General features: G+C 44.4%; 1 long non-coding RNA gene across 1 annotated transcript; it reads left to right on the forward strand.

Annotated features, from left to right (window-relative positions):
• The first annotated feature begins 559 nt into the window (after nucleotides 1–559).
• On the forward strand, nucleotides 560–19331 carry LOC120248687. Its single transcript, XR_005532658.1, has 2 exons — nucleotides 560–671; nucleotides 19171–19331. It is a non-coding gene; the product is annotated as an uncharacterized LOC120248687 (long non-coding RNA).
• The last annotated feature ends 3894 nt before the right edge of the window (nucleotides 19332–23225 follow it).

Consider the following 23225-nt stretch of genomic DNA (forward strand, 5'->3'; position numbering starts at 1 on the left):
ATGACCGGAACCAAGCTTCCTGACCATGTGTCTCGTGTGATCTACCATGAGTCCATCCCTGGTGGCCACCTCACCATCTGGGTTGGCCATTTCTTGTTCCTTTCTTCTCACACACCTGTGCAATAAAGACCCTGCTCTGTGGACAATTAATTCAATGAACTTTTAGTAGGCAACTGCGGGCATCCAAAGAGGAGATATTTGCGTAGTCGGGCAGAGTTCAGTGACATTCCAGAAGGCCATGTTCCCTGTGCCATCCTTCATAACACGTTTGGGGTGCAGTCAGTGAATCAGGCCCTGTGTCCAGCACTGGAGACACAGAGATGGATTACACACGCAGTTCCCCTAGTCCAGGATGAGGTTTTCACTTATCAGATCACTTCCCTCATTTTCTGTGAATTGACCCAATTTCCCATCAGTCATGCTCTGGAAGGAACTGTCAAAAATAGTGCAGATGCTTTTGCTTTCCAAGTGACTATGGTCTCAACCAGTGATGCTGTTTGTGCCCATTGTGATTTCATTGGCCATGGGGCCACCTGCTGAGTGGGGCAGATGACCAATAACCTGGTGCTGAGTTCCACGGCTGGCTTCTCTGAGCCATTTGAGCATTCGCTTCCTTTAAGGCTAATGACTTGGGAAATGGATGGAGCGGAAGAGCTGAGGTCATGTCTGAGGTAAGACACACTGGTTTAGACCAGTGGCTGAGGCTGGGGAGAGCCAGATGCTGGTTGATTTAGGCTACTGACTTGAATTAACCCTGTGGTACGTGGTATGACTCTGGATTAGACCACTCAGGATCCACCCAGGGCAGCAAGGAAGGGGTCAGCTTTCCCCAAAGTACAAAGGCTTAGTAGAGGTGCCAGGAGCATAGCTAAAATTGGGTACTGTTAGGAAAGAGCAGAGGTGAGTGGATACTGAGTAGCTAATCATCAAAAGCCGCAGCAATGCCATGCACCAAATTGATTAGAGTCCAGTGGGGAGATAAAATAAATGACCTTTAACTGTTGCTGGAGGAACACTCCAGAAATTAGTAGACCACTTAAAAAAATTTTTTTTAGATGTTTATTTAATTTCGAGAGAGAGAAAGACAGATTGTGAGCAGGGGAAGGGCAGAGGCTGGGAGACACAGAATCCAAATCAGGCTCCAAGCTCCAAGCTGTCAGCACAGAGCTTGACACGGAGCTCGGACTCACGAACCGTGAGATCGTGACATGAGCCGAAGTCAGATGCTTAACCGACTGAGCCACCCAGGGGCCGCGACACTCCAGAAATTAGTATATAAACTCTCCAATCTTAAGTTCTGTTGCATTTCTGTTTCTGTTTTAAATTTACTTGAGTCCATCTTGATTATGTTACCATCTCACAAGTCTGGTACCCACATGCTCGTGTCCATATTCCACGTATAGACACACAGGTACACACACACATACACACCAGTCCTCTCCGTCTTGTTCATACCAAAGGGACACATTTGACTCTCGGCACTAGCAATCAGTTGTTCCGAATGATTTCAGGGAAGATCACAGACTGGGTCCGTGGCTTAATGTACTTGAGTTACTATGCTAGTTTGTGGGTTATGATGGCTTAAAACTAGACACGCTCTACCTACCCTCCCCCACCCTCCCTCTGACATAGTTGTGAAAATTTAGAAGGGGATTCAGATTTCCACCAAAGTTGGAAACCAGAAATATTATTTAATGGCTTCCTAGAAGCCAGAAGAAATGCCTACTTCACAGCACTCCGAGGAATCTCCTAGGAACTCTAAGGCCAAGTAGGGGAAAAGAGGTCTTGGGAATTCTTGGTCTTCTGTGGCCCCTGTCTCTCTCCAGCCTACTCCTGAGCTATAGTCCTAATATACTAATGGAGAAATGTGAGTTTGGCACAAAGTGGAGACAGAAAGCTCTGTTCTCCATTTGGTGTCTTTGACGAGGAAACGAGTCACTTCAGTCTAGAAGCTGACCAGGCAGCCCCTTCCTTAGGCTGAGTAAATTGCAGATCACAGGAGAGTTGGCCAGATATGGGCAGCGGCGTGGAGTTCTACATCAGACAGAGAGGTGGAGGGGGGCGCGGGGCTGAAGCAAAACCCCACGTACTTTTTATGAACAAGTATCAAGCCCGAGATCTCTCTCTGATCAAAGGGTTGAACAAGGAAGAGAGCGAACACGGGACTTCAGAGGCCGAGGAACGGGGCACTCTGGAAAAAATTTATTATGGGAAAGAACAGAAAACTTTTAGGAAACATCTAACTTGAGCTCAATAAACTTCAGGAAGCCAAGGATGAGATGAGAACATAATAGGCTTTCATGAAAAGGGAGATTCTTGTGATAAGGAAAGCTTTTAAGAAAACTAAAATTTAATTACTTTTTAAAAATGGTTGATAACAGATCTGGATGCAAAAACCAACAAAAAAAAGTGCATAGAATATTACATTCCTTTCCAATTTATGTGGTTCCCGGGGCTGAGCCCACATCCTGCACCCCTCCCACCTCTAACAGATGTGAAATTTGTGTTTTTTTTAATGTCTATTTCGGCTTTCTTAGTGAAAAAGAAAATTATAAATTAAGTTCTTTCTTTACTGTTTTGGTTTTTCAAAGAGCCCTACCATCAATGAATGCCAAATGTGCTATTAAAACTGCTCCAAATGTTAACAGATCTGACTTCTTTTAAAATCGTTGGCCTGTGTGGCTAATTAAATGTGGAGCTTAAGCTTGGTGAAGTTACAGGTGTACAGAGGAGTTGGGTACACAGCTTTAGGAGGTTTAGAAGGAACCTAATAAACAGCATAAATGATTTTGCATTAAAAATGAAATCGCTGAATCAAAATCAGCAGTGGAAGTAGTAAAGAAGCAAGCTGGCGCTGCAGAAAATTTAACGAGCACTGCAGAGCAGTGCTTTCCAAACCGAGCACGCCCTAGCCACGTGGGAGCGTCCCGGAGGCTGGCGTAGGGGCTGAACAGGTTTGAGGGATCGGGGCCCAGTGCCCTGGAGGCTCCCGCCAACCAGAACAGCTAATTTTGATCCTCTGTTTCCTCTAAAATAATTCTTCATAATCTGGGCACCTGAGGATTTGTTTGAGATTGTTTTCCATGGGCAGAACTGTTTGGAAAGTGATGTCGAATCAAATTGAGGAAAGCTCTCAGACTCTGGAAAGAAGTACAAAGAAATACAGATGGCAGCAAAGAGGACACGGAGCCGGATGTGGGCGTGGGGCCGCAGGTGAGTAACGGGACACCCGAGGGGCACAGGTGTGGGAGAGCCCGGCCCCAGGAAGGGAGAGCATCGAAAAGGAACACGAGGAAGAAAACGTCTGCGGCGGAATAAGCACGGATCAGGGACAACTGAAAAAAGGAAAGACGAAGAAAGATCAGCACATCGTGTGTCGTGGTGTCTTTATGACTCCTGTAGTCATCGAGGTAGGGAGTAGGACACAAATACAAGTTTATTTTATGTATATTCAGGCTTGGAGACTTCTCCAAATTAGTGTTTTGAAAGAAAAATGTGTTGTCCTCCAATTTTTTTTTTAAATGTTTATTTTTGAGAGAGAGGAAGAGAACACAAGTAGGGGAGGGGCAGAGAGAGAGGGAGACCCAGAATCCGAAGCAGCTCCAGGCTCCGAGCTGTCAGCACAGAGCCCAACGCGGGGCTCGAACCCACGAACCATGAGATCTTGACTTGAGCTGAAGTCAGACGCTTAATGAACTGAGCCCCCCAGGCGCCTCTCCTCCGAATTTTGTATTAGCAAAAGTTTACACAGACACATGGCATCCACGAGACCTTATCTGTTCTTTGTTTTTGGGGGGCAGGCGAGGGAGGCTGGAAGATGCCATAAGGTGAAATGACTACACGGTCCTTTTGAGGAGTATTACTCCACAAGGCAGTTAAGTTGGCCAAGAAAGGAATCAAAACGACTAAAAATGGGGTTGTTCCAACACGGAAGAACTGGCTCAGAGAATTAAGCTAGTTAAGCGAGATCGTGTTTGTTTAACATACGCTTTGCAAACTCCATGCATGAAAACAGAACAACTACAAAATAAAAACTGTAATTTAATTATAACTTGTTTCTGAAAATCCCACATGTAATTTAACAAAAACAGGAAGAAGGTAGGCAAGAGTAACTAAGAACGAAACGTGAACTAGATGTGATGTCTCACACAGGAGTCAGACAAAGAGATTTTATTTTTGGTTTCGATCATTAGAGAAATATATTTTCCAGGACAATTTTATAAGACCTCAGGGTAATCACTAGTGTAAGTTTTAAAGCTGACCGATTTTCATTTTACCACAGAAGACAAAATAAATGGAACATGGTGTGAAACTATAAGAAAACACAAAAAAACAATTAAAATTCTCTCAAACCCCAAAAGCAGAAAACAAGATGAACATAAATAAAATCAAATGTATTATCCATGATGGCACACGTGACTACATTCAGATATTCAGGCAGAAAAATTTTTTTTTAATGCTTTTTTATTTATTCCTAGGAGAGAGAGAGAGAGAGAGAGACAGCGTGAATGGGGGAGGGTCAGAGAGAGAGGGAGTCACAGACTCTGAAACAGGCTCCAAGCTCTGAGCTGGCAGTCAGCACAGAGCCCGACGCAGGGCTTGAACCCACGAACCGTGAGATCATGACCTAAGCGAAAGTCGGACGCTTAACTGACTAAGCCACCCAGGCTCCCCAATTCAGGCAGAAGATTAATCTTAATCTGGGATGAAAAAAAATTAGCCAACAAAATCTTATATGTCATTTGTAAAAGACTATCTAAGAAAGAAAAGAAGAAAAATAAAGAAAACGGCAAGATTAAAACAAAAATCTTGAGCTAATAGGTGCAGGTAAATACAAAAGCAAAAATCTTGACTAAAAGACTCCTTTATTCATACTGTATAATTAAGAATTAAAAGGGGCTGCCTGGGTAGCTTAGTCGGTTAAGCATCTGACTTCAGCTCAGGTCATGATCTCAAGGTTCATGGGTTTGAGCCCCAAGTTGGGCTCTGTGCTGACAGCTCAGAGTCTGGAGCTGCTTCAAATCCTGTGTCTCCCTCTCTCTCTGCCCTTCCCACTCGTGTTTTCTCTCTCTCTCAAAATATAGATAAACATTTAAAAACTTTTAAAAGAGAATTATAAGTATAAAAGCATTAAAATTGATAGGGATCATTTTATCCCAACAGAAAGAAAAGGGCATCCTCTGGACATTAGGATCAAAATATACTGGTAATGAGCAACATACAATTCACATACACAGCAAGGTATTTTGTAGAAGTTATGCAAGAAGGAAATGTGGAAAGCCTAGAAGAAGAGAAAGACTTGAGCGCAGTTCTCCACACCTCTGAAAGGTCAAACAGCCCCAGCTAGGTGACAATATACAGAACCTGGATAGTAATGTTACTAAGTTTAATTAAATAGACCAAATTGGAATCTGCGCCTTACTCATCTCTGAGTGCCCTTTGGTGAGAGTGCATTCAACAACTATACAATGTAGTTCAATCACAAAGAAAGTCTTAATACATTGCAAAGGGGAGAAAGTATATAGTTCATTCTCCATGATCACAAACTTCAGTCATGGGAAATAACTGAAATCCACTACAAAAATACTGACCTTAAATTTGTGATTTCAAACAACCTAGGAAACGGTCAAAACAGGAGTCCCACATATCAGACAGAGAGGCACCATGAGAGCAGCGATGGAGGGAAGAACAAAAACTCAAACACAGGGTAGCTGATGGGTTTGAGCATGAGGGTCCCATCTGAGGTGGAATCCAGCTTCGGCAAGGCAAGGCAGATTAAGTCTCATGGAGACAGGAGGGGAGAATAGTATTAGCCCCAAATTAGCCATTAAAAGACATGACTAATTGTCTCTTACAATTAAATGGAGATTACAAAGAAATTCATCTAATCTCTAATTTTTTTCTTGGTGAAGGGAGAAATAAAAGAATATAGAGAATTTTTGGGTAAATAAGAATATATAAATTTGGACATCTTAAAATACAAATTGAAAAGAAAATATAGCCATGCACATTTACATCAGAAGTGGAAGCTCTTGGAGGCACCTGGTGGCTCAGTGGGTTGAACGTCTGACTCTTGATTTCAACTCAGGTCATGATCGCACCATCGTGGGTTCAAGCCCCGCATTGGGCTCTGTATTGATAACATAGAGCCTGTTTGGGATTCTCCCTCTGCCCGTCTTCCACTCATGCTTTCTCTTTCTCTGTCTCAAAATAAATACATAAACTTTCACAAAAAAGTAGTGAGAAATCTTGAAAGATAGAATAACTGAGAATGGATTTCCAGAGATGTCAAAATTTACACTTTAAAAAGGACCTGGGTAGATTGTTTTATGGGGTAGATTCATTCAAATGTATAAGAAACGGAGAAAGGAAATATCTGGAAATTTTTCTTATTCATTTGTTAATAACTTTGGTAACAGAATGGACATAACACTCTCCTTCTGCACACAAGAAATTATAGTTCAATTTGAGTTACAAGCATAGGCCAAAAGTCCTGAATATAACACTGGCAGATTGAGACCAGCATTCCGTTAAATTAAGATGAAGTCAAGACCAAACTAACAACATTCCTGAATGCAAGAGTGATTTGATGTTGGAAAATTTTAGTATAATATATATCCACAGGTCCAAAGAAAAACCTCAATGGTTGCAAAAATGGCATTTGTTAAAATTTAAATTCAATTACCCACGAATAATAGTGAAGTAGGAATGGAAAATCCTTCTTCTACATGATCAAGTTTCTATCTCAATTTCTCTTTTAAGGCAACAGTCTTAAGTACTAGTCCGATGAAAGCCTTAGTAATAATTACAATGAATTAAGCTGGTGGGGAATTTAAAGCACAGTGTGAACACAGCAGAGGCTTCTGAATTTTAGAGTAAGTTAATACTGGAACAGGTCAGCCTGACACAGAGCATTTTACCTGTAGAGGCTGGCCTATCACTGATGGGTTTCCACTCGCTGGCGAGTTCTGATCAGGAAGGGAGCAGAAATGAAGGAACAGTTATGGTGCCCCTTTCTGCAGGAATGACAGAAGGAGAAAGAAGGGCAGATCGCTCTTTGAGATGCTTTTGAAAGGCAGTGATTTGATTCCGTCGTCTGACTTCTTCAGTGAGAATAGAAGAACCATCTTCTAGAACACGACCAGATGCAGCCTGGTGCTGAAGACTTCCAGAAAGAAAGAGGGGAAAACAGCTATGCATTATTGAGCTAGGTGGCTTTCCACATGTTATTTCTAAAGTTGAGGGCAGTGTCTTCATACCTGCGGCATGGTAGAATATTTACATACATCGCTGATTAGATATGCAAGATATATATTTTGATAAAAATTATTGGGCCATATGTCATACATACAAAGGAGTAGATAAAATATCTGTAGACAGTTAGTGACTAATAATAAAATGTGTAGCCAGGTGCCCCCTGTCCAGTTGAGGAAGGTATGGCCACCGCCTTAATGCTGAGCTATGGTGGAAAATACCTCAACTATGCACCCCCGGCCCAGGGTGGGGAGCAAATCACCATCTTGAGTTTATGTTTACCACTCTTGTCTATCTTCATGTTTCAGTACCTTATGTGCAAAGTGACAAACAAAAGTGTTTAGTTTGCCTTGTTAGAACTTTATGTAAATGGGATGTGTACTTTGCGTGATCATGGCGGCCATGAGGATGTGCCTGGTGTGTCCTTCTGCAGGGAACATAACTGACCCAGGGTTTATCCGGTAGGGTATGAAATTCAAGAGTGTGAGTGTCAAGGCCACCTCCCACATGCTGCTCACCGACAATGACTCAGTCTTTGATGAGTCTATCCCATACTCAGGATAGACTTGGGTAAGAATACCAAGGTGGACCTGTTCTGGGAGACAGGCCTTCTGTGGGCCAACTGTGGCTTAAAAACTCCCTGCAGCTCCTTTTTGTGACCGCATTACCATCTGTGAGGCCTCCACGCAACCTTCCCTCTCATCTCCTCGTTGTAGTCTGATGGCTTTGCTGGACATCTTCTAGTTCCTCTCTACTTTCTTCCACATAACGTTTTCCCCCATATGCTGTTTGTACGTAATAATTTATTTAGCTATTTGTCTGTGGATGGACTACTGTATTCTTTCTTTTTCTTTTTTTTAGATTAGAAACCAAACAGGGGAAACATTTATCCTGTGGGTCAAATCCACCTGATTCTGTAGGGCCCTCAGCATAAAAAGGTCTTATATTTTTAAATGATAAAACATAATAAAAATAAATGTAGTATTTCATGGCATGTGAATATGTGAAATTAAAATTTTAGTTTCCATAAAAACATTTGATGGGCACGCGGCCTTGTTTATTTGCTTATGTATTGTCTAATGACTGCTTTCCTGCTATACTGGCAGAGTTGAATAGTTGCTGAGTGGGTTATAGGGAATAAACTATTCACCATTTGGCCCTTTACAGAAAAAAATTGTGACCCCTGCTTTAACCAATGCTGCTGTGAACAATCTTCTGATGAGTATGTGTAAGCATTACTCAGTGTATAGCTCTGACAGAGGAACGCCTGGGCCAGGGGATACACACCTGTTTGAACTTGATTAGGTGACGCCAAACTGCTTACAAAAGTGTTTGCAGCAATTTTCTCTTCTACCGAGAGTGGACACAGTCAGTTGATTGCATCATATCCATGATGACAGTTGACATTGTTCAACTTTTCACTTGTCACCGAATGCATGGACATGACAAGCTTTCTCATTGTGGTTTTGATTATTTCTCTAATGCCTAATGAAACTAATAATTGAACATATGCTTATAGTCCACTAGCATTTTCTCTTTCTGATATTACTCTTTTTATCCAGTTTCTCTTGGATTGTTTGTCTTTCTTGATGGATTCGGGAACACTCTCTATATAGTTTTAAAAATGTTTTATTATTTGTTTTTGAGAATGAAGGAGACAGAGCGTGAGCAAGGGAGGGGCAGAGAGAGAGGGAGCCACAGAATCCAAAGCAGGGTCCAGGCTCCACACTGTCAGCACAGAGACCGATGTGGTTCTTGAACCCATGAACTGTGAGATCATGACCTGAGCTGAAGTCGGCCGCTTAACCAACTGAGCCACCCAGGCACCGCTCTATTGGCATTCTTTCTTGTGACAGGGTCAATAAATACAAATTGACACATATATACATGAGCAGAGAATGAATGGGGGAATTCAGAACTTCCTGGTGTAAACTCAGCTATGTGCAATGTAAGTATCTGACTTCTACCTGCTCAAACTGATGCTTTAATCAATGACTGAAGTTTAAATGACATGATGACTTCAACACAATTATGCAATAATAGGTGTGCTCAGTAGGTTCTGATGGTTATTTTACTATTTCTAAAACCTTCCCAAGTGATGTCCTCACTTGGAAGGTGAGACTTTATCTTCACTCCTTATGAGACATTCAACCCCACGTTGGTTGGAGTCCCTTCTGAACAATTGGCTGGTGTTACCTCTAACCTTAATTTAACTCCAAGTTCCTTGAGAGCAGACGCCACGACTCACGGCTCCTTGTCTGCTGGTGCACAGTAGGGCCATCCATCTTGCACTGTTTGCCCGTGCTGAGCCAGGATCGTGCTGGGTGCTGGGAACACGAAGTGAAATAAGCCTCAGCCCCTGCCAGATGGAGACAAGTAAATGCACTCGAGTGTGAAGGCTGCTGTGATGCGATGCCAAGGCGGCCAGGAAACACCTCACGGAAAAGTGACTGTAAAGCTGTGCTTCAAAAGAGGGGTGGTGTTTGCCAGGTGGACCAGGCATGGAAGGACTACCCAGGAGGGGGAGCTGTGCAGACAAAACACTGGGGTAGGAAATAAAAAGAGCAGACTCAGGGAACCACATGCAGTGGGGTGCAATCGGAGTGTGGGTGAAGCCTTGAAAAGTGTTCTGGAAGCTGACCGGGGCGAGCTCCTGGCAGTGACAGCTGAACATTTTTAGACTGGGAGAGGCATGGTGAGATTTGCTTTCCAGAAAGACTCCCTTAGCTTGGAGGTGGATGATGGGTTGGAAGGATCCAATACTGAAGAAGGGAGATCACTTAAAAGACTATGAAACAAAGATGAGTAAAAGGGAAAACAAAAGGAGGTAGATTCCATGGCCCCTGACCGTTCCCTAGAAAATGCTTATTTTAATGGAACGATGGCCACAATAATAATGGAGCATCTAATATGGGCTGGGGGTTCTGTTCATCTCTGCACATAACAATTTAACACTTAATCCTTACAACTCCTCTCTTAGATAAGGACTCTGATGATCTTCATTTTACTGAGGGTCCAGAGAAGACAAATAAATTATTCATTGTCACCTGGCTAGTAAGTTGCAGAGTTGGGATTCAAACAAAGGCACCCACCTCCAAGAGCCAATTCTTGCTCCTGAACAACATATTCCACAGAGAATGAACCTTAGTAAAATGGGGGCTGGGGGGAATGTCTTTCAGACGTAAAGCTTCTAAGTAATGAAGTCCAGTGTAAGACAAAACACAGAAGGAGAAGAAAATGGCGGTTTGGGGGGTTCGTAAGCTCTGTGAGGTTGGACAACATCAACATCATTTTGTTTTATCAAGGTAAAATAGGGTAACAAAAATGTTATCATCTTGCTCGTTTTTAAATGCGCAGTTCAGTGGAATTAAGCACATTCAGATTGTTTTTCAACCAAAATGAAACTCTACACCCATTAAACACAAACTCTCCACTCCTTATCTCCCCACCACTCAGTCCTTAGAAATCACCATCCTACTTCCTGTCTGCCTGCATTTGATGGTTCTATGTACTTCGGATATACAGAATCATAAGTATTTGTTTTTTTGTGACTGGCTTACTCACTTGGTGTAATGTCCTCAAGGTTCATCCATGTTGTAGCATGTGGTGCATTTCTTTCCTAATTTTGAGGTGGAAAATATTCCACTGTACGAATGTTCCGTATTTTGTTTATCCCTTTATCTGCTGGTGGAAGCTGGATTGCTTCGTGAAGAACGCTGCTAGAAACATGGGTGTGCAGAAAACTCTTCAAGACCCTGCTTTCAATTCTTTTGGGTGTATATCCAGAAGTGGAATCGCTGCCTCATGTGGTACTTCTATTTTTAACTTTTTGAGGTTTCTATTCTCCCTTGTGATTTCTTCTTTGTCCTATTTGTTGTTTAAGAGTGTGTTGTTTAATTTCCACAAACTTGTGAATTTTCCAGTTGTCCTTCTGTTACCGATTTCTAACTTCATCTTATTGTGTTTGGAGAAAATACTTTGTATAATGTTTATCTTTTTAATCCGATTGAGACTCATTTCGTGGCTTAACATATGGTGTATCCTGGAGAGTGGCCTGGGTGCACTTGAGAAGGATGTGTGTGTAGCTCTTGGGTGGAGGGCTGTTAGATCTTGTTAGTTTACTGTGTTGTGTGAGTCCTCTGTTTCCTCACTTATCGTCTGTCTGGCGGTTCTGTCCATTACTGGAAGTGGAAATTGAAATCTCCAACTGTTACTGTAAAACTGTCTATTTCTCCCTTCAATTCTGTCCATGTTTTCCTTCAAATATTTTGGTGGCCTGTTACTAGGTGCATAAATAGCTATCGTATCGTTTCACTGTATTAAAACTTTTATTCATACATAATGGCTTCCATTGTTTCTGTTACCTTTTTTAATTTAAAGTCTGTTATGTCAGAGACAGAGAATCTGAAACAGGATCCAGGCTCTGAGCTGCCAGCACAGAGCCAGACGTGGGGCCCAAACCCGTGAACTGCGAGATCGTGACCTGAACCGAAGTTGGATGCTCCACTGACTGAGCCACCCAGCCGCCCCAACTCCCTCACTTTTGAAGGAAAATTTTGCCAGATATAAGATTCTTGGTTGATGGTTTTGTTTTCTATTAGCACTTTGAAAACATTGGCCCATGGCCTTTTACCTCAAAAATTTCTGATGAGAAATCTGCACGTAATCTTATTGAGTATTCCTTGTATGTTTCAAGTTGCTTCTCTCCCACTTCTTTTAAGATTTTCATTTTGTTTTGTCTTTTGATACTTTGATTATAATGTGTCTTGATGTGGATCTTTTTGATCCATCCTACTTGGAATTTATTGAGCTTCTTGATTGTATATTAACATATTTAATGAAATTTGGGAAGTTTTTGGCTATTATTTTTAAATAATCTCTCTGCCCATTTCTCTCTCATCTCCTCTGGGACCCCTGCAATGCATATGCTGGTCCACTTGAGGGGATCCCACAGGACTCCTGGACTCTGTTTACTTTTCTCCAATCCTTTTTCCTTCTGTTCCTCAGATGCAATAATTTCAATTGTTCTATTTTAAGTTTACTGGTTCTTTCTTTTTCTTGCTCAACTCTGCCTCTGAGTCCCTCTAGTGAATTTTTCATTTCAGTTATTTACTTTTCAGCGCTAGACTTTCTAGACTTTCTCTTTTAATTTCTTTGTAGATTTTCTGTCTTTATTCATATTTTCATTTTGTTCATACATCATTTTCTTGATTTTCTCCACATTTCCCCATAGCTCTTTAAGACAGTTGTTTTAAATCTTTGTCTGCTTGGTGAATCATCTGGTCCTTCTCTGAAACCATTTCTTATGGTGTATTTTTTCCTTTGAATGGATTATAATTTCCTTTTTTTTCTATGCCTTTGGGATTTTTTTGAAAACTGGACATTGGAATCTAATAACGTAACTCTGGAAGTCAGATATAGATACTTCCTCTTCAGAGTTTCCTTCCTTTCTTTCTTTCTTTCTTTCTTTCTTTCTTTCTTTCTTTCTTTCTTTCTTTCTTTCTTTCTTTCTGCCTTTCTGTCTTTCTGTCTTTTTGTTTGTTTTTTGATTGCTGTGGGCTTTGTGCCAAGGATCAGCCTGATGTGTAAAGTTAAAGTCTTCCTGGGTCTTCAGCATAAACCTTTCCCTGGCCATGCACCGTGATAGAATTCCCTCTGTACATGCAGGTGCCTTTGAATGACCTGCTCTTTATTGCCTGGTTTCTTAAAGGGGAATGAGGGGAAAAAAGTGTGCCAGCCTTTTAAATCCCCTGGAAGTCACTTCAGCTGGAGAGGAAGGGGTTTGCAACAATAATGGGCGGGGGGCATGTAAAAATGGCCACCTGCTTCTGTGTCTGCCCCTCCATGATCAGAAGCAGCATTCAGCGATCAGAACATAAATACCTGATTTTGGGAGGACAGGTCGTTGTCCATCCAAGTGCTCCAGAAACAGGTTCATAGCTGTGTGCCCCGGGGGTGGGGCAGTGGGCTGGGTAACTGCCGGTGAACTAAGTGCTGAAACTGTCAGGAATTAACCACATATTACTGTCCGAACCTTCTTCTGGAAGTTGCAAGACATCAGTAAATCACAGAGTTCCAAAATACTTCAGATAGAATCTGCCAACACGGTTGTCTAGGTGGGGAGACAGATTCCCGGTGCTCCCTTCTCTGCCGTCTGCTTAGGCTCCAGTAAACCTGCCTCAGGGCATTCTTGTCCATCAATTCGGAAGCCTCAGGTGGAGGAAAGCGATGAAGGCACGGAAGGATGCTTAGGCTGTAATAAGAGCAGGCTCACGCGTTCTAGGAGCAGAGGATGTCTGAAGGGTTATCACTCTTTTTCAATTCATCCTGTGGGCACATTGGCGCTTCACGCCGACTTACTTGAAGTTTTGCATAATTGTTTTGTGATGTTGGGAAAATTTTGATTTGTTGCCATAAAAGCAGGGTGAGATGAAAAACAGGCACCATCCCAATGGATACTGCGAAAGTATCTTTTTTCCCTGGCTGATATTCTTTCCAGCAGAATATATATATAACATGTTTCTGAATGCATATTTTCCTCCCTCTTCTTTACAGTCATCATGTTCAAAACCTAATTCTGAATTCTTAAAAAATTCAGTGAGCCAGTTACCTCAAGTTACTTATTTTATTTAAAAAGGAATTGCTTCCTCCCCTGGAAGCGAAAAAAGTAGCCGGCCCTCTGTGGATGGTTCATGCTCTCTGCCATCAGAGGTGCAAGATGGGGCATTTGCTTCCTGGGCAGCTCGTGCAGGGATATTTCAGGGATATTTGTACTTTGAGCTCAGCCAGCTTGGCTCCTCAGTGGTAGAGAGAAGGCTTTGAGACTCAAGGTACCTTTAAAAGCTTCATACCTTGTAAAACCCAATTACTATTTAGAGTGAATGGTGGTGTTAAATTTAGTCGTTCCTCTATAAAAGGTCTAAAAGCATCCCTTAATTGGAATTGAATGCAGGCTCCAAAAAATGCATCTTGATTAGAGGGGAAAAAAATCAAATGAGACTAGTTTTTTTTTTTTTTTAGTCTGTTGATATATGTTTATATCTGTATGTATAGCTGCCCATGTATACACACACATCTCTATATGTACTGTTTACGTAAGTTAGAGAAGAGATGTTTCTAAGGATGTTACGATTGGCTGCTTTCTTGCAATTTCGAATCCGAGAGAAGATACTAACCGAGCTTCAGACTTTGTATTTTGCTCCGCTGTGAACATTTGGGTCTCTAAACCCGAATGTGAACATGACTCGGGCTCTGTGGAGTTGGAAGGGAACTCCCGTGTGACCCAGGTCCCGCGCTCCCTTCTGGGGAAGGATGTCACGCTGAACCACTTACGTGCCCCGTCTCCCTAGGTGATCTCACCCCTCCCCCCCTTCAGTGCAGGTTGGATGCTGTCTCTGAGAAAGATAGCTGGAGTTGGAGTCTGAGCTGCTGGAAGGGTGGTTCTTCTTGGGATGAATGTCTTCCCAGCGACGTGATCTAATTTTAGACCGCTGGGGATGGAAGCGAGGCACCAGACTCACACTCAGGAAGCAGATGTCAGAGAATCTGCTTACTCACACTCTGAAACAAAGCTCAGAGCACCACGGAAAGGGACCTCTCAGAGACAAGGAAGGCTTGGAAAGGTGCAAAAGGCACAAACCCCACCCAGAGGGAATTTGGAGCCAGCAGAACTGGCCAGAGGCTGCCTTTGCCAGCCCAAGCAACCCTGGGTGCATTTGCGGGAGCGTCGGGACATCCCTGTTCAAATCCCAGAGCGCCACAGAATCAGGGAGTCCGTCAATACCAAATATTTTTTGAGCATCCGTATTACTAGGTATAGGGAAAACAAAGAATTGGCAGGGGAAAGGAAGAATTTTATTTAATTTCAACGATTCTGTTAGCTTAAATATGAAAGAGTCAAAACTGGAAAGTGCATTGGGTGATTCTGATGAACAGAACGGGAGCATCATTATAAGATTTTTGGAAAATTGTTTTGTTATGAAATGGTGTCTTCACTTACTTTGATGTGAGAAACACCTATAGTTTTTCAGTAGTGTGTGTGCCAGTGGTTTTTTCCCTCTCTTATCCCTTCTGGGGCCCGTTTCCTCTCCCCTCAGAATCATGACACGCCCGAAGGCACTGGGGGCCTCGGCTCGGTGTTCCCTCCCAAACATCACCATTCTGCAAAACCTCATAAATGTAAAAGAAAATCAAAAAGAAAAATGATCCTCTATCCTCAGTTTCCCATCTTTCTTTCTCTGGAAGGCATGTTTTTAAAAAACTCATCTGTCTTGATTCTTTGGCCTCCCAATGAAACAATACAGGTGTATTAGACAAAATTCGGAGGTTATGAGCAAGAAGAACAAAACGTTTACTTGGAACCCCACTGTTACGATTTCCATGTGGACGTGACCTGGGATCCGTGTAGCCTGTCCTGGCCACAGACTCTCCGAGGCCCTGAGACTCTCCAGGGATTCAGAGGGACATGAAGCATCTCCAGCAGAGGAACAAACGGTGTCATTCTTGGTGTGAGCATCTCCCTTCCCCCGTTCACCCCCCACCCCCAGACCCCCACACCCTCACATCTCTATACTGCTGCCGTATTTCCCCGTTGCCCTGTTAACAGGATCCATGGAACTCAGATGACTGGCGATGAGGCCTCAGACCTAACCCAGTCCAACTCATCCACACCCAGTCCAGCTCATCCAAAGCTGGACCACTGGCTTCATTCCAAGCATCGTCTTCTGCAGGACCCACCCCCGTTCCCAGTTCCATAAGCTCAAAACCCACCAGCTGTTGTCTCCCTCACCTCTGAGCCCATGACAGTCCTGGCCACCCGCTGGTACCTTCGCTCCCGCACTTCTCTCCATTTCCTTCACTACCCTGGTCATCACCCTGTGCCTGGACCACTGTGCTATAAGCCTTTGTAACTGGTTTGCACCTGAACTCCCATCCACTCTTCATCCTGCAGCGAAACGATCTTTCTGGACATAAACCCCACGCAGGTCTCCATCTTGAATATACCTCTTTGGTGGTCATCCGGTTCTCAGAGTAAGGTCGAAATTCCACAACACGCCCTTTGTCCTGCACGGTCTGCCTCAGTGCTTGTCTGGTACCCTGCCCCCCACCCCCCATTCTCTTGTTGCATTTTTTCCCTTCTAACGGTATGCGAATTATCTTATAAGTTTGTTAGCTGAGTCTTTTTTATATGAAGTTTTAATTTTTACTGTGGCTAAATTAGTCTTCTGCGTTATGGCTTATGGATTTCTTTGTCATCTGGAGAAGGCCTTCCTCAACTAAAGATAACACAGCTATTCTTGTACATTTTCCTTTCTAGCTTCGATTTTTGTACTTGATTTATGACTCCATCTTTAGTCTTAGGTATGGCGTGAGGTAAGGTTGAATCCGTATGTTTTTCCATTTGGAATCAATGATTTCATGTGCCATCTCTAACCCCTTCACTCTCCAGTGAAGCTCATAAACTAAGTTCCTATACTGTCACATCTCTGGAGTCACCGTTTTGTCCTGCTAATCTCCTTGGTTTTTGCCACTGACACAAAAAGACACCCATTATTAGAACTTTACAATGTATTTCAGTTTCTAATAGAATGACCTCTGCCAAATTGTTCTTATTCTCAAGACTTTCATCATGATTTGTGTACATTTTTTCTTCACTATGGGTTTTAGACTTCTATGGACTTTTCTAGAATTGTCGAATAACCCCAATTCTATGATAAGTCTTGGTGGTGATTTTTTGGGATTGAATTGAACTCATGGATTAATTTAGGAGACACGTTATCATCGTCTTATTTCTGTGTCTTCTTACTTACAATGTAGTATTCTTTTATTTCTTTGAAGTGGTGTGGCTTTTATCAGCATCTTGTGTCGTTCTCCTTTAGCATTAATTCCTAAGTACTTCTATTTTTCTTGCTTTTGGGGAGGCAATCTCTTTATTATATTCTCTATTTGACTATTGCCTGATATGGGACAGATATGGAATTTTTAATTTCTTTATATGTGTCTGACGTATTACTGAACACTCTTAATAATGTAATGGCTAAGTGGCTGGCTTTGGGGTTTACAATCCTATCATATGAAAACAAGGATGTTTTTCTCTTCTTTTCCAATATTAATGTCTTTCAATGTCATATTTCTTGTCTTGCTTGTTTTGTTTTATTGTAGCGGAAGTTGTAGAGAGCAGTAACTAAAGTGCAAGAAAAAAAGTATGTGGACTAATTTGATGGATGAAAAGCTGAACTAGGTGGGGATTAATAGAGGAAGGGAAGTAGACAGATGACTGTCAGAGCTTGGAAGGTCATCCAGTGGCTTCCCTTACAGGAAAGGAAGAGAGGACTGTGATACTCCAGCTCTGAGTAAATGGACAGGAAGAGCAAGAGGCCAGAATGTAAAGGGAAGAGAACTTCATTCAGATGCTGGGAGAGGGAAGAATGAATTTAGCTCTAGGCCGGTGGAGTTGATGGCCCATGAGACCTTCAAGTGGGGAGTCCGTTAGGCATCAGGGTATTTAGGGATCAGCATGAATCCTTATTTCAGATGAACAGCTGCTCCTACTGAAAGCATCTGGGTTTACCACGCACGGTACCGGATCTGGGTTGGTGTTGGACGGGGCGTCAGATCGGGTGGTGCACGGGAGCTGTGCAGGGAACATCTTTGCCGTTGGGAAGGGGTCACGCAAGCTCACTTGGAGCCGGGGATTTTCCGCAAGTGAGGGCATGGTGGGTGTGCATGCCAGCCCGACCCCAACTGTGTCGGCCCCGGAGATACTTTCGGGATTTAGGTTCTGGATGGGAGCATCAGGGAGGGTGATGGCAAAGTTTGCAGCACATGCATTCGTATTTTTTATTTCCAAACATCCACGATGCTATTAAACTGCATTAAAAAAAAAAAGCTGGGTGATTTTTTTCAAGTCTAGGAAAGGTTGGTGGGTGGCGCAGGGGAAGGAGGGCTGAAATCCCCTGGGGGTTTGGAGACGGGGCCACACTCGAATTTTGACGGGAACTGATCTTGTCCCCTCTGACACGAGGTAATGATTTGTCTGCACTGTTTGGACCTGGGGCTGTGCCTGTCTGTGATGTGGCTGGTGCAGATCAAAGAAGGAGGCAGTGGACAGCCGTGTCACCACCCACTGTCGCCTGCACGGGGACCTCCGCGCTGACTTCCAGGGTTCCGGGCTGGGGTTCTGCACATCATTATCCAGATTAATGAGGACAGATGGGTTTTTGTATAATCAGCCTTACTGTGCTGCCAGTTTGATTGGGTCGCCAGGTGGAATATTCCAGTAATGAATTCTTACAGATATAGCAACCAATTCTGACTTAGGAAAAAAAAAAAAAGAGCGACGGGGTGCTAACGTGGGTGATAAGAAGTTCCTGCATTACTTTGCATGAGGTCTGCCCGGGGGCTGGCGGCGGTTCAAGGCCAGCCGGCCACGGGTGAGGTCCCTTACTCACAGGTACCAAGGGGACAATGTGGGGCCTCCCCGTGCCCTTTCCTCACCCCCTCCTCATCCTTACGCCTCTCTCGGCCTCCCAGGCTGCACGGCGGCGGCTAAAGCATAACCACCCCAGGTACCTCCGCGGGTCGTTCATTAGGAAAACGGGAGCCACCCAAGCTGGGGGTGGGCGTGGCAGGGGGCGGGGCCGGGCGGTGGGCGGGGCCGCCTGCCAGCGCCAATGACGTGCGCCAGGGGCGTGGCCAGAGCTCGGGCCGGCAGGTGCACCTGTCGAGGCTGGGGGCGGGGGGGGGGGCGGGGCCGCCTGCCAGCGCCAATGACGTGCGCCAGGGGCGTGGCCAGAGCTCGGGCCGGCAGGTGCACCTGTCGAGGCTGGGTCATCTGACAATCCACCAACGGGCCGTGGGTTTGCTTTGTTTGTTTCTTTGCTTATTCTGTTCGTTTTGTTTTCTTTCTCTGTTAAGAAACGAGGCCAGGGATATGAAGAGAAGCTACCATATTTGCCAAAGTTTTCAACCTATACCTCTCCTGGTTGCCAGCAGAATGATCCCTCCCCAGCTGTTTCCTTTTCCTACAAACCTGCCTCATTCTAAATAAAAGGAGGCCTCTCCCCGCAGAAACGCCAGCTCCTCACTGCCTTTGTCAAGTCTACAATGCGCTTGTTTTTTTCCTACCCAGCGATCTGTATGTCTCAGCCCAGGAAGATCCTTGAAGTGGATTTTGAAGTGAAAAATGAACTGTGAAGAGAAGTGGAATTGAGCCACTTTCTGTAGTTTTTTTTTTTTAAAGCTTGTGGGTGTGAATATTCATACGAGTATTATTGATAATGCCTCCAGATGGAAATAATCCAAATGTGTAGCGACTGGAATATCACTCAGCACTAAAAAGGAATGTACTACAGACACACGCTCTGAGGGGGTGAGTCTTGAAAACACGCTCCGGGGGAAAAGGCAGACACAAATGGCCTCATATTGCAGGATTTTATATGAAAGATCCCTGCCAGGCACATGCGCAGAGACGGGTGTAGGTTAGGGGGGCCCGCGGCAGCCGGGGAGGAGTGTGCAGGGTGACTGCTGGGGCGCGGTGTTTTTTGTTTGTTTTTTGTTTTTTGGTTTTTTTTAGGTGGGGAGAATGAAGGCATTCTAAAATTGCAGTCTGGCTTGAACAATCCTGCGAGAACAATTTGAACTGTGTTTTAAATGGGTGAATTGTATGACAAGCGAATTATATCTCAGTAAAAGCCCAAACGTGTGTATGTTGAAATGTTGGTACATGTATAACTTTTTTCCTGATAAGTTATATAAGCAATTGTAAACAGGGGTGACCCCGTGGCAAAAATGAGTTAGAGGAGAACATTCATATTTCTCATTTTAGATCTTTCCATAATGTTAAAGTGGCTTTTTACAATATTTTTTTTATGTTTATGTATTTTTGAGAGGGACAGAGTGTGAGTGGGGAGGGGCAGAGATAGAGAGGGAGACACAGAATCTAAAGCAGGCTCAAGGTTCTGAGCTGTCAGCACAGAGCCCAACGCGGGGCTCGAACCCAGGAACCGCGAGATCATGACCTGAGCCAAAATCAAGAGTCTGAACTCTCAACTGACTGAGCCACCCAGGTGCCCTTCCACAGTGTTAAAGTGTTTAAGCCACTTCCTATATTACTTTTATTTATAAATAAAAATTTTGAAAAACCTACACTGCTTCTCTTAGCATGTTGCATAACAAATTTTAGGACTCAGTTTCCCCCTAATTGTTAGTTTGTTCTCCTTCATTAGACTGTAACAAGACTGTGCACACATCTTGGTGAATGTCCTCAAGGTCAAAGTGGTAGAGAGTGGGCACTCAGTAAATGTATGCTGCCTTTCAAAATACGTTCCTTTGACCCAGAGATTTCATTGAGAATGAAAGCGGAGATTACCCACAAGAAAAGATGGGGATTTTTATCATTTCCCAGAACTAATATTTACTGAGTATATACTATGACCATGCACTGTGCAAAAATGTGCTATATCATCTGATATAACATCGTATCTAAGACATAGTAAACGTAGTAAGTGCTCATCGTGTGGCCTGTAATGAACAAAAATTGGTAAATTAATGGGTCTAGGGTTGGCTCGGCAGCTTAAAGAACTTCTCAAGAATCTGGGTCCTTTTTGTCTTTCCATTCGGCCATCTTCAGTGAGTCAGTAGTGGATGGCCTCAAGGTTGTAAAGTGGCTGCTGCAACTCTGGCATTACATCTCCTCCACAGAACAGCATTCCAAGCAGGAAAGAAGAGGAAAAAGGTGCAGGGAAATTGACCTTTCCTTTGAGAAGTTCTCATCATTGATTAGGGATGAGCATCTTTCCTAGAGGCCCCAGCAGACTTTCTCTTCACAGAATTGTGTCTTGTACCCTTCCCCCCACTCCAGCAGTTTCTGGCAAGAAAATGGATGTAACTGGCTTTGACCAATTATGATCCATATTGTGGGGTGGGGCACAAGACGGATGTCCTGTCGTGGGGGCCCAAGGGGAGGACCCCCAGTCTCTGCCACAAATTAGGTAAGGTAGGGTACTGTTACTATCTCCATTCTACAGGGGGATCACACTCTATAGCAAGGGGGTAACTTCTCTATGGTTGCACAGACATATCTCTCTAAGCTGCCAGAATTTCAACAGCTGACTTTTGAGCTCCAGCTGTCAGCTCTCCGCCATTACATCATGGTGCCTTCCTAGGAAACCCACCCTGGTCAAGACCCTGCATTGACCTACAATATAAAATTTTAAGGGAGCCTGGGTGGCTTAGATGGTTAAGCATCCAACTTCGGCGTAGGTCATGATCTCCCAGTTCGTGGGTTCGAGCCCCGCGTTGGGCTCTGTGCTGACAGCTGGGAGCCTGGAGCTGCTTCGGATTCTGTGTCTCCTCTCTCTCTGCCCCTCTCCTTCTTGTGCTTGGTCTCTGTCTCTCTCAAAAATGAATAAATATTTTTTAAAAATTTAAAAAAGAATATAGAAATTTAAAAGCATAAAATAGAAGTATTTAAAATATAATTACATAAAATATAAATACATAAAACAGTAAATATGTGAATTGGGAAGGACATTAAGATTCACTGAGGTAAAGCTTCTACCAGCAGCATCAGCATCATCTGGGAGCTTCTTAGAAATGCAGGTTCTCAGGCCTCAACCCAGACCTTCTGAGTTAAAACCTCTGTGCGTGGAGCCCAGAAATCTATGTTTTAGAGGTGACACCTGTTAAAGTTTGAGAACCATGGACCCGGTCCAACCCCATCATTTCAGAGACTGATCCAGGTCACTCAGCTTGTTAGGGGCAGACACGAATTGTAGGCGGCCCTGAATTCTGTGATGAACATCGAAATTAGATATTCTCCCCAAGCACACACGTGGGCAGAGACTTGCATTTTTTTAAACAGCCTCAGATGCACACATCTCGTTGACAATCATAGTGATTAGGAGCTGGTTACACGTGGAGGCATCATGCTACGTCCTGACGGTGGTGCGAGGGGTCCTCAGGCAACCCAGCAACGTGGGCGTTCTGAACTGAACGGCAGAGGAGCAAAGGAAACCCTCAGGGTCCTCCGGCTGGAAGATGGGAGAACCGGGATTCAAGTGCACCTCGTCCAAATGCAGGTGTGCATGAGACCAGGCAGGTGAGCAGGCGGAGTCTGAATCTGAGCCTTGGCCTCGCCGCCTCCATGCAGGAGACAAGCCACCACCGGTGCCCCTGTCCTCAGCCAGGCTTCCGTTCCAGCCACTGGGAGTGGCCCAGCCAGAGTGAGGGTCTCCCAAAGCTGTGCAGGCTGTGGGCTGTGGCTGTGAGCAGGTGCTGGTCCCGGCCCCCTCCCCCCTCCCTGGACTGCAGTGGCTTGTTCTGGCCACCTCCGGAAGCCTCCTATGTCCTCCAGCTTTGCCGAGGCTTTGCAGGCCACCAGGAAGTTGGCTTTGGCTTGGGGCCTGGGTGACTGCATGGGGGAGGGGAGAGGAGGAGCCCCTAGGGCCATGAACTTGCTGCCAGCATCTGGCCAGCTGCCATCCATCAGCTGGAGTGCTAGCCGGGCTGTCCCTGGGGGCTGCGCCTGGGACGGTCACGGTGCGGAAGCTGTGCGGGAGGAAAACCAATAATAGGAGCCCGCCTGTGCCTGCTGGGCCCCCACACCTGGTGCCCCAGTTACTGATCAGGGGGTATCACGGGATGACAGGTGGTCACAGCTGGAGGGGACTTGAGTCACCATACAGCCCAGTGGCTTTCAAACTCTTTAACGTGGTAGAGACCTTGCTTCAAATGAAATCCTAGGCAATAAAAAACCAATCCAGGCAGCTAAAGAGTGAAGGCCCGCCAGAGCCCAGGGAGTTCTGCAAGGCCCTGCAGCAGATGGCCCAGTGCTCATTTCCACACACTGAGGACAGAGGGTGGAACCCACCCTGTGGGGCAGGGGCAGGGCCCAGAGCCCAGGGTCTCTGATTCCAAGTGTGTTCCAGAGACGGGGGCCACTGGGGGGCTGGAGACAGCTGTGCCGGCCA

The sequence above is a fragment of the Hyaena hyaena genome, unplaced genomic scaffold (genome assembly GCF_003009895.1).
Source record: "Hyaena hyaena isolate Hyena2069 unplaced genomic scaffold, ASM300989v1 scaffold_13, whole genome shotgun sequence".
In the NCBI taxonomy this organism is placed as follows: Eukaryota; Metazoa; Chordata; class Mammalia; order Carnivora; family Hyaenidae; genus Hyaena; species Hyaena hyaena.